Raw genomic sequence first — 17,437 nt, 5'->3', positions numbered from 1 at the left:
AAAGAAAGAAAGAAAGAAAAAGGGGGGTCTAGAGATTGGCGGCTAAAGGCTAAGTAATTTAGAATAATTTTTGGAAGAATAGTCAAATGGGGGAAAGTAGTGATGACAGACAAAAGGATTTACTGGTTGGCTACTAGCTTAGCAGAGATGGAAAACCACGAATTTCTAGTGGTATGGATTTTTTCAGATATTTCAGATTCAACAGCAGGATTCAGCTGCTTGGGTCTAATAGTAGACAATGCAGACTGTTACCACTGATCTGGAAATGGGAGTTTTGGTGGGTGGAGGCAGCAGAAGCATAAGTGAAAGGGACCCAAGGGTATGGGTGGAAGAACAGTCCTTATGGCCAAAAACGAGACACAGACTGTGTAGGAAAAAGAAAAAGGCCAGGAAAATAAAGTGTTGACAGACAAGGAGAAAATCCAGGCAACCAAGAAGTGTGGATCTCTACAAGACTGAAGAGTACACAATGTGGGAATTAAGATGTTAGAATTTTTAGATTTCTGAAACAAGCAGTCCCAGATGACAACAACATCCAGAGTGTGGCCCTGCAAGCAGATGTCTAAAGTGAAGTGAAAGTTAAGGTCCCTGCAGTTAAGTAACCATGAAGCTAATATTTTGGACAACAGATCATTGTAAGTTTTTTTTTTTTTTTTTTTGAGACGGAGTCTTGCTCTGTTGCCCAGGCTGGAGTGCAGTGGCCGGATCTCAGCTCACTGCAAGCTCCGCCTCCTGGGTTCCTGCCATTCTCCTGTCTCAGCCTCCCGAGTACCTGGGACTACAGGCGCCCGCCACCTCGCCCGGCTAGTTTTTTGTATTTTTTAGTAGAGACGGGGTTTCACCGTGTTAGCCAGGATGGTCTCGATCTCCTGACCTCATGATCCGCCCATCTCGGCCTCCCAAAGTGCTGGGATTACAGGCTTGAGCCACCGCGCCTGGCCGATCATTGTAAGTTCTTAAAATGAAAGCTCTATAATGACAGAGATTTTGTCTGTTGTATTCACCGCTAAATCTCTAGCATCCAGCACAGAACACAGCTAACAGAAGGCATTCAATGCTACTCATTTGTTGAATGAATGGCATGGCCTTTCTCTCAGGATTTTCATTAGGTTAACTTGTCTAATTAAGCCCCTCGTAGTCAAATTAGGCCAAAGATAGACTCAGAGTAGTGGCTCCCTGGATCATTTTCTTTACCTTCTGGAAATGAAATGGTCACTAAAGTAAGTCAACAGTGGCTCTGCTTTCATTTAGTAAGACTTCCTGCAGACATTTGGATAGTTAACTTTGATATCTTAACTCTGTTCTGGTTCTGTGATTAATTTCCACAACTTATTATCCACATAAAAGATTACAGAATTAAGCTATCACCCTCAGTCTTGTGGATTTTCACGCATTTATCTTCTTGACATAGAGAACTACTACACCTGCCCCTCACACCAAGTCATGATCACATATATTCTTCACTTTTAGGGCTGCTCCTCATATAACGGCATTTTTAGATGCCTTGTCATGTCTGTGTTCTAGGCAGTGCTACCAAGGACATTACATGTACCACTGAAAATACAATCTCAAGCTCAACAGGGCAAGAAATGGTCCCTAGGTGGCTGAGTTTCCTTATCAATAAATATCAAATAGCCAGTGGCCACAGTGATAAGAAGGGAAAGGGGTCCATTGTGCTACAGTTCCCTTTTTCACAAATTCATTAATTCCAATATTTATTTCTTAAATATTTTAATATTTATTAATATGCTCCAGCTCATTTTATTTTCACTATTTATGAATCTGTTCTGAATAGTGGGATATACATACAGTAGGCATCATAACAGTAGCGAAATAGGACCCAGAAGCAGCAGATCAGGAATCTAGCAATATCTAGCTAGTCACACAGAGCTGTGTGAAGTTTGGCTTCTTCTTCCATAAACTACCCTACAGAGTTGCTATGTGGGAGCCCAAGAAATTACATAACCTCAGTAAACATTGTTGACAAATTTTACGGCTCTATGTAAATACTCAGTACTAGCTGCACACCTTATGACAGACAGTGCCATCTGAAGGAAGAAAAAGATCACTGCAAGCTTTCCTCAGATGAGTGTGAGGAAAATGATGTTCTGCTTCATCACGCGGTTTCCAAGGAAGCACTGAAAAAAAAAAAAATAGGGAGTCCCTGTATTTTCTGCTTTTTTCCCTGTCTTGCGGCTTCCACAAGAAAAAAAAAGAAGAAGTCAAAGGAAAAAACAGCAAAAAAGGTTATAATAATGATATTTATTCTTATAGCTTGATTAGAAAGCATACTTTTTCCTCATTAAACAGTAACACCCAAAAGACTTGATTGTTAGTCTTTCACCAAATGCCAAAAATCCTGGAAAATTCCCTTTTAAAATAACACTATGTGCTTGCCTAATTTTCTTAATTCAATAGTATTAGAGAAATTGCCATTGGAAAGACTTTTTTTTCAAAAATGTTATGTGCCAAAGAGGAGACTGCGATAAATCAGTTATGGTAAGAATTAGGCAAAATAAAGTACAGAATAATAAATGCCCAATAAATTCTGTTAAATCAAAATCTGCCATGATTTGAAGCAGCCTTCTTGAAAATAAAAGGTTAGTTTATATGGATTTAACTATTCTAAATCCCATCTCTCCAGAGTTTAATATAAATTGATGACAGATTGATTAGCAACTTTCTCAAAGATCTCATATAGTCTTTACAACACATTAGGAGAAAAAAGAAAACACTATGCCGTTTCATAAATGACATGAATAAAGGAATAAACATGAATAACTTAGAATCATATGTTGTCATAATGTCAGAAATTTTAGATATCATATTCTCTAACCCCACATTCTACAGTTGACAAAAACTGAGGCCTACAGGTCCACGGTCACAGAAATGATTAGTCACTGGACTCCCCCATCCCAGTTGTCTTGGAGTTACATATGTTTTTGGAGCTAATTGACTAGAACTGAAATAAGCAAGTTTAGAATATACATAGCCTTTCCTCTTCTGTCAGGTCAATTAGTAATTAGACAACAGGCAAAGGTGTTTCCCTAACACTAAATACTACCTCTAAATGGTACCCAGAGCCTTTACTCAAGTCCACTGGATTGTAATACATACACCTGGACACAAGATTTTTAAACCTCTCTCTACAAACTTTTTAAACTACAACATAAAACTATATGTCTGAAATGCAGGACGCTCGTGGACGGAAGGGGACCAAAGCGGGCGGGGAAACTATATTTGTTCAGATTAATATAATTCTCTTCAAAGAATAAGCCAGTTAAAGCATATCAGTTGAACTGTACAATATTTAAGCAAGAAAATTTCTCTTAATCTAAGCTTGACTGTGTAACTTTTTAGTCAATACTAGATGTGCTAAGCAACAACCATCAGAATGATTCCTAACTAAAGAGAGGAGCTCCTGGGATAAGGGCGGATGGGAGGCAGGACTAGACTGCAGCTCTGGACAGAGCAGCATGCGGGGGCTCGCATTGTGAATTTTAGCTCCAGATCGACTGCAAGACCCAACCAGCAATCCCGAGAGGACCTACAGACCCTCTGAAGGAAGCAGATTGCTCCTGCAGGCCCCGGGAAACCCCCAAATACTGTGAGTGCCCCAACTGCGCAAGTGGGAAAGGGAGACCCTCCTCTCCCGAACACACACTCCCACTGGAGAAGCGGAAGGTCTGTTTGCTCAAGGTTTCTGACCTCACCTGGAGCTGAGTCAAGTTAGAGAGCCAAGCTGAGCGAAATACAAGGGTAGAGAATGCAGCAGAAAGGCCCTAGGTGCTCCCTGGGTCCCTAAGTAGCCCATTCCTGCCTGGCACCACAAGGATCCATTGGGAGGGTGGCCAGAGGAGCAGGGGGTAAAACTCCACAAGGAGAAGAAATTCTCTAGCCTAACTTTATAATAATTTGAACTGGGTGAGAAGCCTGCTGGCCAGAACTCGGGGGAGGGTGCAAATCCAGCTAGCAGACTTCACAGGTGGAGGGAAGAACTAAAGCCCTTTTCTTTCCCAGCTGAGAGGCAGATAGCCTCGGGGAAGTTTTCAAGCCCATCTAGCCCTCTACGGAGTTCTAGGGCCCTGCCCACCACAGATCTTTCTCTGTACTCCTATAGCTGATGCTTTCTAGAAAGTGCCACCTCCTGGCAGGAGGCCAACCAGCACAAAAACAGAGCATTAAACCATGGCCAACCAGCACAAAAATAGAGCATTAAACCACCAAAGCTAAGGACCCTCACAGAGTCCACTGCACCCTCCACCACCTGCACCAGAACATGCCCTGGTATCCACGGCTGAGAGACCCATAGACGGTTCACATCACAGGACTCTGTGCAGACAACCCCCAATACCAGCCTGGAGCCAGGTAGACTTGCTAGGTGGCTAGACCCAGAAGGGAGAGAACAATCACTGCAGTTCGGCTCAAAGGAAGCCACATCCATAGGAAAAGGAGGAGCATACTACATCAAGGGAACACCCTGTGGGACAAAAGAATCTGAACAACAGTCTTCAGCCCTAGACCTTCCCTCTGACAGAGCCTACCCAAATGAGAAGGAACCAGAAAACCAACCCTGGGAATATGACAAAACAAGACTCTTCTACACCCCCCAAAAATTTCTCTAGCTCACTAGCAATAGATCCAAACCAAGAAGAAATCCCTGATTTACCTGAAAAAGAATTCAGGGGGGTAGATATTAAGCTAATCAGGGAGGGATCAGAGAAAGGCAAAGTCCAATGCAAGGAAATTCAAAAAATAATACAAGAAGTGAAGGGAGAAATATTCAAGGGAATAGATAGCATAAAGAAAAGAAAAAAACAATAAAAAATTCAGGAAACTTCGGACACACTTTTAGAAATGCAAAATGCTCTGGAAAGTCTCAGCAACAGAACTAAACAAGTAGAAGAAAGAAATTCAGAGCTCGAAGATAAGGTCTTTGAATTAACCCAATACAACGAAGACAAAGAAAAAAGAATAAGAAAACATGAACAAAGCCTCCAAGAAATCTGGGATTCTGTTAAATGACCACACCTAAGAATAATCAGTGTTCCTGAGGAAGAAGATAATTCTAAAAGCTTCAAAAACATATTTGGGGGAATAATTGAGGAAAACTGCCCTGGCCTTGCTAGAGACACAGACATCCAAATACAGAAGCATAAAGATCACCTGGGAAATTCATTGCAAAAAGGTCTTCGCATAGGCACATTGTCATCAGGTTATCCAAAGTTAAGATGAAGGAAAGAGGCCGGGTGCAGTGGCTGAAGCCTGTAATCCCAGCACTTTGGGAGGCCGAGACAGGCGGATCACAAGGTCAGGAGATCGAGACCATCCTAGCTAACACAGTGAAACCCAGTCTCTACTAAAAAATAAACAAAACAAAACAAAACAAAAAAACTAGCCAGGCATGGTGGTGGGCGCCTGTAGTCCCAGCTATGCAGGAGGCTGAGGCAGGAGAATGGCAGAAACCCGGGGGGCGGAGCTTGCAGTGAGCTGAGATCCGGCCACTTCACTCCAGCCTGGGCGACAGAGCCAGACTCCGTCTCAAAAAAAAAAAAAAAATGAAGGAAAGAATTTTAAGAGCTGTGAAACAGAAGCACCAGGTAGCCTATAAAGGAAAACCTATGAGATTAACAGCAGATTTCTCAGCAGAAACCCTATAAGCTAGAAGGGATTGGGGCCCTATCTCCAGCCTCTTCAAACAAAACAATTATCAACTAAGAATTTTGTATCCAGCAAAATTAAGCATCATATATGGAGGAAAGATACAGTCGTTTTCAGACAAACAAATGCTGAGAGAATTCGCCATCACCAAGCCACTACTAGAACTGCTAAAAGGAGCTCCAAGTCTTGAAACAAATCCTGGAAACACATCAAAACAGAACCTCTTTAAAGCATAAATCACACAGGACCTATAAAACAAAAATGCAAGTTAAAAAGCAAAAACAAAAAAACAACAACAATAAAAAGTACACAGGCAGCAACGAGCATGATGAATGCAAACATACCTCACATTTCAATGCTAACATTGAATGTAAATGGCCTAAATGCTCCACTTAAAAGATACAGAACCACAGAATGGATAAGAACTCACCAACCATCTATTGCCTTCAGGAGACTCACCTAACACATAAGGACTCAAATAAGGTAAAGGGGTGCAAAAAGGCATTTCATGCAAATAGACACCAAAAGCCAGCAGTGTATTCTTATATTAGACAAAACAAACTTTAAAGCAACAGCAGTTAAAAGAGACAAACAGGGACGTTATATAATGGTAAAAGGCCTTGTCCAACAGGCAGATATCACAATCCTAAACATTTATGCACCTAACACTGGAGCTCCCAAATTTATAAAACAATTACTAATAGACCTAAGAAATGAGACAGACAGCAACACAATAATAGTGGGGGACTTCAATACTCCACTGACAGCACCAGACAGGTCATCAACACAGAAAATCAACAAAGAAAAAATGAATTTAAACTATACCTTGGAACAAATGGACTTGACAGAGATATACAGACATTTCATACAACAACTGCAGAATATACATTCTATTCAACAGTACATGGAACTTTCTCCAAGATAGATCATATGACAGGCAACAAAGCGAGTCTCAATAAATTTAAGAAAATTGAAATTATATCAAACACTCTCTCAGACCACAGCGGCATAAAACTGGAAATCAACTTCAAAAGGAAGCTTCAAAACCATGCAAATACATGGAAATTAAATAACCTGCTCCTGAATGAGCTTTGGGTCAAAAACGAAATCAAGATGGAAATTTAAAAATTCTTCAAACAGAATAACAATAATGACAAAACCTATCAAAACCTCTGTGATAGAGCAAAAGTAGTGCTAAGAGGAAAGTTCACACTCCTAAATGCCTACATCAAAAAGTCTGAAAGAGCACAATATAAGGTCACACTTCAAGGAACTAGAGAAACTAGAACAAAGCAAACCCAAACCCAGCAGAAGAAAGGAAATAACCGAGATCAGAGCAGAACTAAATCAAATTGAAACAAACAAACAAAAAATGCAAAAGATAAATGAAACAAAAAGCTGGTTCTTTGAAAAGATAAATAAAATTGATAGACCATTAGCAAGATTAACCAAGAAGAGAGAAAATCCAAATAACCTCATTAAGAAATGAAATGGGAGATATTATAACTGTTACCACTGAAATACAAAAGATCATTCAAGGCTACTGTGAATATATTTACAGACATAAACTAGAAAGTCTAGAAGAGATGGATACATTCCTGGGAAACTACAACCCTCCTAGCTTAAATCAGGAAGAATCAGATACTCCGAACAGACCCAGCTAGATTGAAATGGTAATTTAATAATTACCACTAAAAAAAAGTCCAGGACCAGAGAGATTCAAGGCAGAATTCTACCAGACATTTAAAGAAGAATTGGTACCAATCCTTTTGACACTATTCCACAAGACAGAGAAAGAGGGAATCCTCCCTAATTCATTATATGAAGCCAGCATCACCCTAATACCAAAACCAGGAAAGGACATAACCAAAAAAGAAAACTACAGACCAATATCCTTGATGAACACAGATGCTAAAATCCTTAACAAAATACTAGCTAACAGAATCCAACAATATATCAAAAAGATAATTCACCATGATCAAGTGGGTTTCACACCAGGGATGCAGGAATGGTTTAACATATATAAGTCAATAAATGTCATACACCACATAAACAGAATTAAAAACAAAAATCACATGATCATCTCAAGAGATGCAGAAAAAGCATTCAACAAAATCCAGCATCCTTTATGAAAATTCTCAGCAAAATTGGCATACAAGGGTCGTACCTTAATGCAATAAAAGCCACCTTTAAAAGCCATCTATGACAAACCCATAGCCAACATATTACTGTATCGGGAAAAGTTGAAAGCATTCCCTCTGAGAATTAAAACAACACAAGGATGCCCACTTTCACCATTCCTCCTTAACACAGTACTGGAAGTCCTAGCCAGACCAGCAGGACAAGAGAAAGAAATAAAGAGCATCAAAATCAGTAAAGAGGCAGTCAAACTTTCACTGTTTGCTGACGATATGATTGTTTACCTTGAAAACCCTAAGGACTCTTCTAGAAAGGTCATGCAACCGATAAAAGAATTCAACAAAGTTTCTGGATACAAGATTTCAACAAAGTTTCTGGATACAAGATTAATGTACACAAATCAGTAGCTCTTCTATACACCAACAGCAAACAAGTGGAGAATCAAATAAAGAACTCAACCCCTTTTACAATAGCTCCAAAAAAAAAAAAAAAAATACTTATAGGAATACACCTAACAAAGGAATTGAAAGACCTCTACAAGGAAAACTACAAAACACTGCTCAAAGAAATCACAAATGACACGAACAGATGGAAACACATCCCGTACTCATGGAAGGGTAGAATCAATATTGTGAAAATGACTATACTATTGCCAAAAGCAATCGACAAATTCAATACAATCCCCATCAAAATACCACTATCATTCTTCACAGAATTAGAAAAAAAATTCTAAAATTCATATGGAACCAAAAAAGAGCCCACATAGCCAAAGCAAGACTAAGCAAAAAGAACAAATCTGGAGGCATCACATTACCTGATTTCAAACTATACTATAAGGCCATAGTCACCAAAATAGCATGGTAATGGTATAAAAATAGGCACATAGACCAATGGAACACAATAGAGAACCCAGAAATAAAGCCAAATACTTACAGCTAACTGATCTTCGACAAAGCAAACAAAAACATAAAGTGGGGAAAGGACATTCTTTTCAACCAATGGTGCTGGAATAATTGGCTAGCCACCTGTAGGAGAATGAAACTGGATCCTCATCTCTCACCTTACACAAAAATCAACTACACATGTACTAAGGACTTAAACCTAAGACCTGAAAGTGTAAAAATTCTAGAAGATAACATTGGAAAAACTCTTCTAGACATTGGCTTAGGCAAGGATTTCATAACCAAGAAGCCAAAAGTAAATGCAATAACAACAAAGATAAATAGCTGGGACCTAATTAAACTAAAAAGCTTTTGCATGGCAAAAGGAACAGTCAGCAGAGTAAACAAGCCACAGAATTGGGAGAAAATCTTCAAAATCTATACATCTGACAAAGGACTAATATCCAGAATCTACAACAAACTCAAACAAATCAGTAAGAAAAAAACAATCCCATCGAAAAGTGGGCTAAGGACATGAATAGACAGTTCTCGAAAGAAGATATATAAATGGCCAACAAACACAAGAAAAAATGCTCAACATCACTAATGATCAGGGAAATACAAATCAAAACCACAATGTGATATCATCTCACTCCTGCAAGAATGGCCATAATAAAAAAATCAAAAAACAGTAGATGTTGGCGTGGATGTGGTGAACATGGAACACTTTTGCACTGCTGGTGGGAACGTAAACTAGTATAGCCTCTATGGAAAACAATATGGAGATTCCTTAAAGAACTAAAAGTAGAACTACCATTGGATCCAGCAATCCTGCTACTGGGTATCTAATCAGAGGAAAAGAAGTCATTATTCAAAAAAGATACTTACACGTTTACAGCAGCACAATTCACAATTGCAAAATCATGGAACCAACCCAAATGCCCATCAGTCAACAAGTGGATAAAGAAACTGTGGTAGGTATGTGTGTGTGTGTGTGTGTGTATGTACGTATGTACATATATGTATGATGGAATACTACGCAGCCATAAAAAGGAATGAATTAACAGCATTTGCAGTGACTTGAATGAGACTGGAGACCATTATTCTAAATGAAGTAACTTGGGAATAGAAAACCAAACATCGTATGTTCTCACTGATATGTGGGAGCTAAGCTATGAGGATGCAAGGCATAGAATGACACAATGGACTTTGAGGACTTGGGGGGAAGAATGGGAGGGGAGCAAGGGATTAAAAGACTAGAAATGTGGTACAGTGTATACTGCTTGGGTGATAGGTACACCCAAATCTCACAAATCACCACTAAATAACTTATTCATGTAACCAAATACCACCTGTACCCCAATAACTTACGGAAAAACTAAAAATAATAAAAATAAAAAATATAATGTTTACTGGGAAAAAAAGAATGATTCCTAACTAAAGACAAAACAGAAAGTTCATTAGGAATTTATTTTTATATATTTACTTTTATTAATATAAAAACCTTTATAATCTATTTTGTAGTGTATAATAAATACACTCTTGAGAATACTGAAGCAAAATCTGGTACTCACTAAATAAGGGAAATTAAAATATGTAATGGGCTTTGTGAATTTAAAATGCACATCAGGGAAAGATATGACACTTGAAGTTCTAAATTAAATAACTGAATAAGAAAATTCATGAAAACCACTTTAACAATAATACAAATGGTTTCACAAACTGAAATCTTCCGTAAGACAAATCATGATCCCATATCTACTGACTATTCATTCACCATACTTGGGGGTATGTTCAACTTTCACTGAATCTATTAACTTTAAAAGAAATGATAGCAGTTGTTTAGAGCCCAGGCCCTTCTTGACAACTACTGAACTTGCTTCTCTGAATAGTGCATTAAGGAGCATATGACTAGAAGTCAAGATGTCATGTATTCTTAGGAAGTTAGGATTGTGGTCTCCAGTTCCGTAGATACTAACATTGGGACAGCTTCAGGAAGGAAATGCTGTTAAGGCTTTAACTACAGACCCTACAGAATCTTAGTAACAACTCATACCTCAATTGGAAAATGAATTCAGAGTTCCAACTTGAATTGCTAGCGATATATTTTGCCCTATTCTCCCCCAGCACCCTGCCTGTCAGGGAGGGAGAAGAGATTCCTGTACCTCCAAGCCATTTGTGGTAGCTCCAATCTGGGGAAAGGGCTCCAAAAGTTGGATAGCAGCACGTAAGGCAAACAGTAAGCCAGTTACACTTGTTGAGGTAATCTCAGCACTTTGCCAGACCTTTTTCCCGGGGAAGTCTCACAATGCAACACTCCAGTATACTGTAGTTTATTTTGTCTGTAAGGGCAAATCTTATGCATTCTAAACATTCTAAACAACCATCTTAGAAATGAGCCTCTGGAACACAGACATACGTTAAGATGTAACTGCCATACTCAAAACAAATTTTTTCAACTAATACTGAGGTAAGTGACAAGTTGACTGACAATAAAGGAAAACTGCCAGAGTTCGCATTTAATAAATTATTTTAAAATGAGAATCCATTCTACAATCAACATTCAGAGAGTTAAATGACCTCTGGGTTAATGACCATATCACCTCCCTCAACATTTTACAGATAAACTAAGGCAGACAGAGGTTCAGAGATTTCCCAAAAGTCAGTGGACTTAACAGCTAGGTCTGCAGATTCCTATCCAATGTTTTTCCTAATATTGCATGCAATTTTGGACAGACTACTCACAACCAAACTATATCTTTCAGAATTCTATCTTTCAGAGCATTTTAGTGATTAGGTCTGGCACAACTTACAACTGTAATTAGACAGTTTTCCCTGTGGACAGGACAGAAAAGTGACTAATTCCAGCTGTACTTAGTGCCAACTCCCAAGCAGGCCTCCAAGCACCACAAACTTCTTGCCCCTCCCCAAACTTCTCAAGGTGTTTTACAGCTTTGTTATCTTTCTCCATGTTTCTACACTGTACATTTATACCAAAAAGTAAATGACTTGGAAAAAAAAATGTTGCTCCTCTTGAAAAGAAGTATTTACATTTTAACCAAAAGTAACACCTTCAGCTCTAAACAGCATCAGAAATTTCAGCATCAGAGGGGTAAGAGTTGGCTCTGAACTAAATGTTCTGTATTTAAAATGTGGGAATATAACAATCCTTAGCTAGTGAATATGGAAATAAATGGTTGTGCTGTTCCTATATTTATTCTGTATTATGCATTTAGGCTAAGTTAAAGTAGAAAAATGTGTTTAATGAAATATTTCCAATGTATGTAGAATTGTGTAAAGAAAACTAAAAAAAAAAAAAAAAAAAAAAATGTATAGCAGCAGTAGAGCAGTAGTTGTGGGGGAAGAATGGAAATCTAAGAAAGCAATGGCCCAGAAAAGTGTACCTATTATTTTTTCGTATTTCAGGGTGTCAAGAAACAACACTGCCTATTTCCCTATTTCCCTGCCCCTCTCCCCAAGCCCATGAAATCTTGGTTAACACGCCATTCCAGCTGCCTTGAAACCTGGGGCTGACCTAGGGAGGAGAGGTTACTCTGGCTCCTCGCAGGACAAGCTGGGCAGGAAATAATGGAAACTCAGGCACAGGGCAGCCAGGCAAAATTTTAATAGAAATTCAGAGGAAGTCACACTAAAATGCACCAAACTTAAACCTTTCAACAAGTAGTTCATTTTTCCTGAAAACAAATTCGGCAGCCAGGTATAGAACTCAGGAAGAACCTGTGTTCGGCCCTGAGCACCATAAAAGAGTGGAAATTCTGAGACACTGTAGTTACAGAGAGAGAGACAGCATTTAAAGGAACTATGAAGGTTCATCCAGGTAAATCATCTCCCCGGCTTTCTATACCTGTTAGAAGGAATGTGCTAGATGTTTTACACGAACTACTTCATCCCTCCTCAAAACAGACCTTTGGATTTTTATAGCATGATGATGATGATAACCTGGCTAACACCTACAGTGATTGATTACTACACATCAGGCACTACTGTAAGCATTCTAGTTAAGTAGTTAGTTTACTCCTCCAAACAATCTCCTAAGTAATTATTACCCCTGGGTGACACATATTGGAAACTGAAGCACAGTAAGGTTAGGTCATTGCTCAAAGTCGCAGAGTTACTAAGTGTCAGAGCCAGGATTCAGGCTCATGCAATCCCTTTGTATTCTATATACAAATTTCTATTCTCCAAAGCAAACATTGATTTTTCTCCCCAATAAGCCAGCTCTTCCTTCTTCATTCCTCTTTCAGTTAATGGTCTCTACCCAGTCACTGAGGTGAGAAACCAGAATAGCACTTCATCTAGCGCCTAGTCAATTCTCCCTCTTGACCACTTACTGGTTCACCTCTGCATCTGCTGCTCCATGACCTTGCGTACTCGACTTCCTCTTTCTAAGCTTCAGTTTCTCATCTATACAACTGAGTTCATAAGAGTACCTGCAGTTGTGGTGAATATCAACGTTAAATGAGATAACTCATGTAAAATGCATAGCACAGTGCCTGCAGATTGCAGGAAGATCAAGAATTATTCGATATTATCATCATCGCCTTGAATCTGGTCCTTCCCTTCTAACCTTACACCTAAGCATCCTTAGACCTTCAACTCCTCTCTTACTTGCAATACTAACAACCTCCTACTTGATCACCTTGTCTGGTCTACTTTTTGTCTAATCTAAATATACAACCACTAAAAATGTCAGTCATATCCCTTGGAATGACAAACGTCACTCCAATTCATAGGGAAGAAGATCCCAACTGCTTATTATCAAAGTGTGCAATACCTGCCACAATTTAGCCTTTCCAAACTCCCAACACATAACACGTTGTACCACCCTGGAATTCCTTCAAAGGGTATATACTTTCTCAATTAATTTATCATGTTGCTATGGAAATTCCCATTAATTCCCAATTAATTACTTTTCCACATGCTTCTATCTTATCACTCATCACACTGTATTGTATTGTTTCTTTTAAAACTAGATTATACTTTTCTTAAGAAAGGAAACCAGATCTTATTTGATCAGAAAAATATTAGCATCTAATGCAGTACCACAGATGTAAGAGTTCAATAAATAAACATCAATTCATTTAATACTAACTTTGATAGAAAACATTTTAGTATTCAAATACCTTTAGGAAATCTTCCCACAGCTAAGGTTGTGAGAAATGAATAGACACATTCACAAAAGCCTTTCTCTATTCCACAATAAGCATTTAAGGCACTACTGCAACACCGAAAAACCTCACCAAACATTTTTCATATTAAAACCAAAAACCTTCAGCAATAAAATTTTGGATGCTTATTCACACTGTGTTAAAGATTACAATTCAGAGCACACAGCTTAAACGTTCTTGAAAATCAATTATAAGCATGATGGTTTTCCACACCTCCTGAGGAATGCCAAAACCACAGCTTGGAGCCTTATCCTAAATGTGAAATGAAAACAATGAAAATCATTTATGTAGCTGTACTATAATAATAAACTTTTTTCATATATATTTTGCATAAGGTTAAAGATTCTGCAAAATAAGTTTTAGAAGATTCTGCAAAATAAGTTTTAGACAGACTGAACACAGATATTTATAAGTTTTAAATATACCTTGCATGTATAGATAGCACGTTCCCTCTTATTTCATAATTCTTAAGACACACAAAAAATTAGCTTCCCTTCAAAAGAAAGAAAAAATAATAATTGAGGCAGTCAATTACAGAAAAATGTGTTTACTGTTGTAAAACATTTCACACCAAGAAAGATAACCACAAGTTCAAACTGAGATCCGGTGGCGGAATGTATTGTTCTATAATCATGTGTGGAGATGGATAGTTAGGGGAGCAGGGCACAGAACACAAATAAGAAAGGAATACATATAAATATTTTCTGAACAAAGGCATCTCAAATTCCACCCACATAATTTTTTTCCCTACCACACTGGGTAGTTTTTATCATACTGGGTAGTTTCTATCACTGTGGTCTAAATGTAGACTTGTGTGAAGAAAAAAAGGTTAAAGTTAAAGGGTTAAAATAAGCAAATTACATATTGAAAACTAAACACTGTGGGTTTCTATAATGCACAGGCATCTTTTGGTTATGAGATCACCTTCTTAAAATACATTAAAATTTTCAAAAGGTTGGTAGTATAACAGAAAGAATAGTAGACTAAAAGTCAAGAGATTCTCAGTTTTCTGTTTTGCCTTATTCTCTTCAGAATCTCAGGCAAGGTGCTTAACCTTTCTGATGCCCATTATTCTTACAGAGATTTAAAAAACAAAAACTAGATGATCTCTAAATGCCTCTTTGGGTTGTGAACTTTTATGAGAATACAACATTCAGAAAATGTAGTCAGTATCAAGATTAATTTAAGATTAAAATTATACATCTTGAATGTTTCCTTAAACTGTGCATAATCAGGTTTTATCAAAACTGCCTTACTGGGTTCTATTTTTTAAAAAATAAAGTGAAGAGAAAATAAATATATTTCAGTAATGTGGAACAAATGACTTTAGAAACATTCTCCAAAATGTTTAAATAAGGCTAATAGAGAAATATTTCAAGAATAATTATCACTATTACTGTCTTTGGAAGCATCATTAAGCAGAAATTCAGGAAATGGCAAAAGATTTTAATCTTGAACAAACTCTAAGTCATAATGCAGTAAAGGTGCCATGAAGTCTAGACACTCAAATATGTAAAGTAGGATAAGAGTGAGCTAATGGATATAAGCAGCTCTTACAAGTTACACAGGATACACTGATTTTTTTTTTTTTTTTTTGAGATGTAATCTCAGTCTTGTTGCCCAGGCTGGAGTGCAGTGGTGCAATCTCAGCTTACTGCAGCTTCCACCTCCTAGGTTCAAGCGATTCTTGCGCCTCAGCCTCCTCAGCAGCTGGGATTACAGGTGTGCATCACCACACCTAGCTAATTTTTTGTATTTTTAGCAGAGATGGGGTTTCACCAAGTTGGCCAGGTTGGTCTCCAACAATAGGCATAAACCAGAGCCATCTTAGGCAAATCAAGATGTTTGGTCATACCAGTGATAAGTAACCAGAGAAGCTATCACCTTAGAAATGGGTTGTGGATGTTCAGAATAAGTGAACTGAGCCCTGAACTAGATGGGCATGAGTGGAGATTACTAGCCTAAGATGTTTTTTTCTAGTCACATGATATTGCCCTGAAATATCACGGGCTATTTCTTCTGGGTACATCTTCCTATATAAGGATTTTGGGATTTGAAGAAAGTTCTAGATTCATCTCTAGATGAACATTCAAAAGACATTAACATATAGATGGTATATGAAACCTTAGAAATAGATGAGATCATCGAAGGAAAGCACAAAGAAAGAGAAGTGAGGAGGAGGAGAGAATCTAGAGGCTCACCAACATGAAGGAGCTGGCAAAGAAGAATCCAGCCAAGGAGACTCAGAAGGAGAGGTTAGAGGGGTAGGAGGAAAACCAAAAAAGAGTTGTGTGTGTGTGTGTGTGCACACGCGCGTGCATGCACCCACAGGTGTATATATATATATACACACACACATATGTAAATATATATACACAAATAAACATGTAATTATACACACACACATATATATACATAAAATTTCACAAGTCAAGAGAGAACAGAGGGTTAAGAAATGAATGGTTAATATTTTCATATGCATCACATTGAGGGTCAGGAAGACAAGTCAGTATTCTCCTAGTTTCCCAAGATGACTTGTGAGTCATTATTATTCGATTTTATCCACTTTTAAGATTATATTATAGCTATATTTACAGTTGTCACCTACTGACCTTTGAGTCAGCCATCTCCATTTACCGGGAATTTTGTCACATTACTATCTTCCTTTCCACACAGGAGCTATATATTCTGAAGACTTCATTATCCATAAGAACAATTAATCCCAACACACAGGACTTCAAGCTCTTTGCCTTTTTCTTCTTCAATGACCCCTACTTTGCAGAAGGCTAGCATGGTTTAGCAGTCAGGCATAAGTGCTTCAAAGCTAGAAGGACTCAGAAAGACACAGTACTTCCTAGCTGTGTGCCTTGGGAAAAGTTATCTAATCTCACTGAGCCCCAGTTTCCTCATCTGTAAAATATTGATACTAATATGTGAAACATAAGCATAATAACCTATGGAAAATATTTAGTATAGTGACTACTACACAGTGTTCAATGAATAGTAGCTTTTATTAATATTGTTGTAATTAGCACTATTAATCTTGGCTATCCACCCATCACTGGTCATTCTTTGGCCCTTATCATCACCTGAAACTGTTCTAACTCCAGAATCTTAAATTGAGAATTCTCACATCATATGTGCCAATTTTTCCATCTCTAGTACTCTTTTTTTCCATTGATCCTGCCCTTTACTCATTTAGATTCTTCATCTTCTTCATTATCCACGTTTACCAGCCTTGTCTTGGCTTGGCTTTGTTCTTTAATAAGTAGGATTCCTATGGCTCAACCCTTCAATTAGCAGCCTCGTTACCACTGTCTATTCCTTGACTTCCCACTACCCCCTACTCAAGTTTTCCATTACATCTTCCCTTCCAATATCAAACCAGGTTCAGTCTACTTGCTTTCTGCATTGTTATGGGGGGTGGGGAAGGGGAGTGGTCCAGGTTCAGTCTATTTGTTTTCTGCACTGTTATGGGGGGCAGGGAAGGGGAGTGGGAGCAGGCAGGCTGCTGGAGAATACTGCTTAAACATCCTGTTGGCCTCTGTACATTTGTGATTTCAAGCC

At 38.3% G+C, this 17,437-nt stretch overlaps 1 protein-coding gene across 5 annotated transcripts in view; it reads right to left on the bottom strand.

Moving 5' to 3' along the window:
- Window positions 1-17,437, bottom strand: part of LYST (lysosomal trafficking regulator) — a 212,479-nt gene that overhangs the window by 184,820 nt on the left and 10,222 nt on the right. The window contains exon 2 of one of the 5 annotated variants that reach the window (XM_023216209.3): window positions 2,029-2,138. The exons of the other annotated variants lie outside the window; for them this stretch is intronic. The gene's annotated coding sequence lies outside the window, so the exon portion shown is untranslated. The remainder of the gene's footprint in view (window positions 1-2,028; window positions 2,139-17,437) is intronic. 5 annotated transcript variants of the gene reach the window in all.

The sequence above is a fragment of the Piliocolobus tephrosceles genome, chromosome 1 (assembly GCF_002776525.5).
Source record: "Piliocolobus tephrosceles isolate RC106 chromosome 1, ASM277652v3, whole genome shotgun sequence".
Lineage (NCBI taxonomy): Eukaryota > Metazoa > Chordata > Mammalia > Primates > Cercopithecidae > Piliocolobus > Piliocolobus tephrosceles.
Note: the sequence above shows the minus strand (reverse complement) of the source record. Positions and strands in the feature narration are given on the sequence as shown.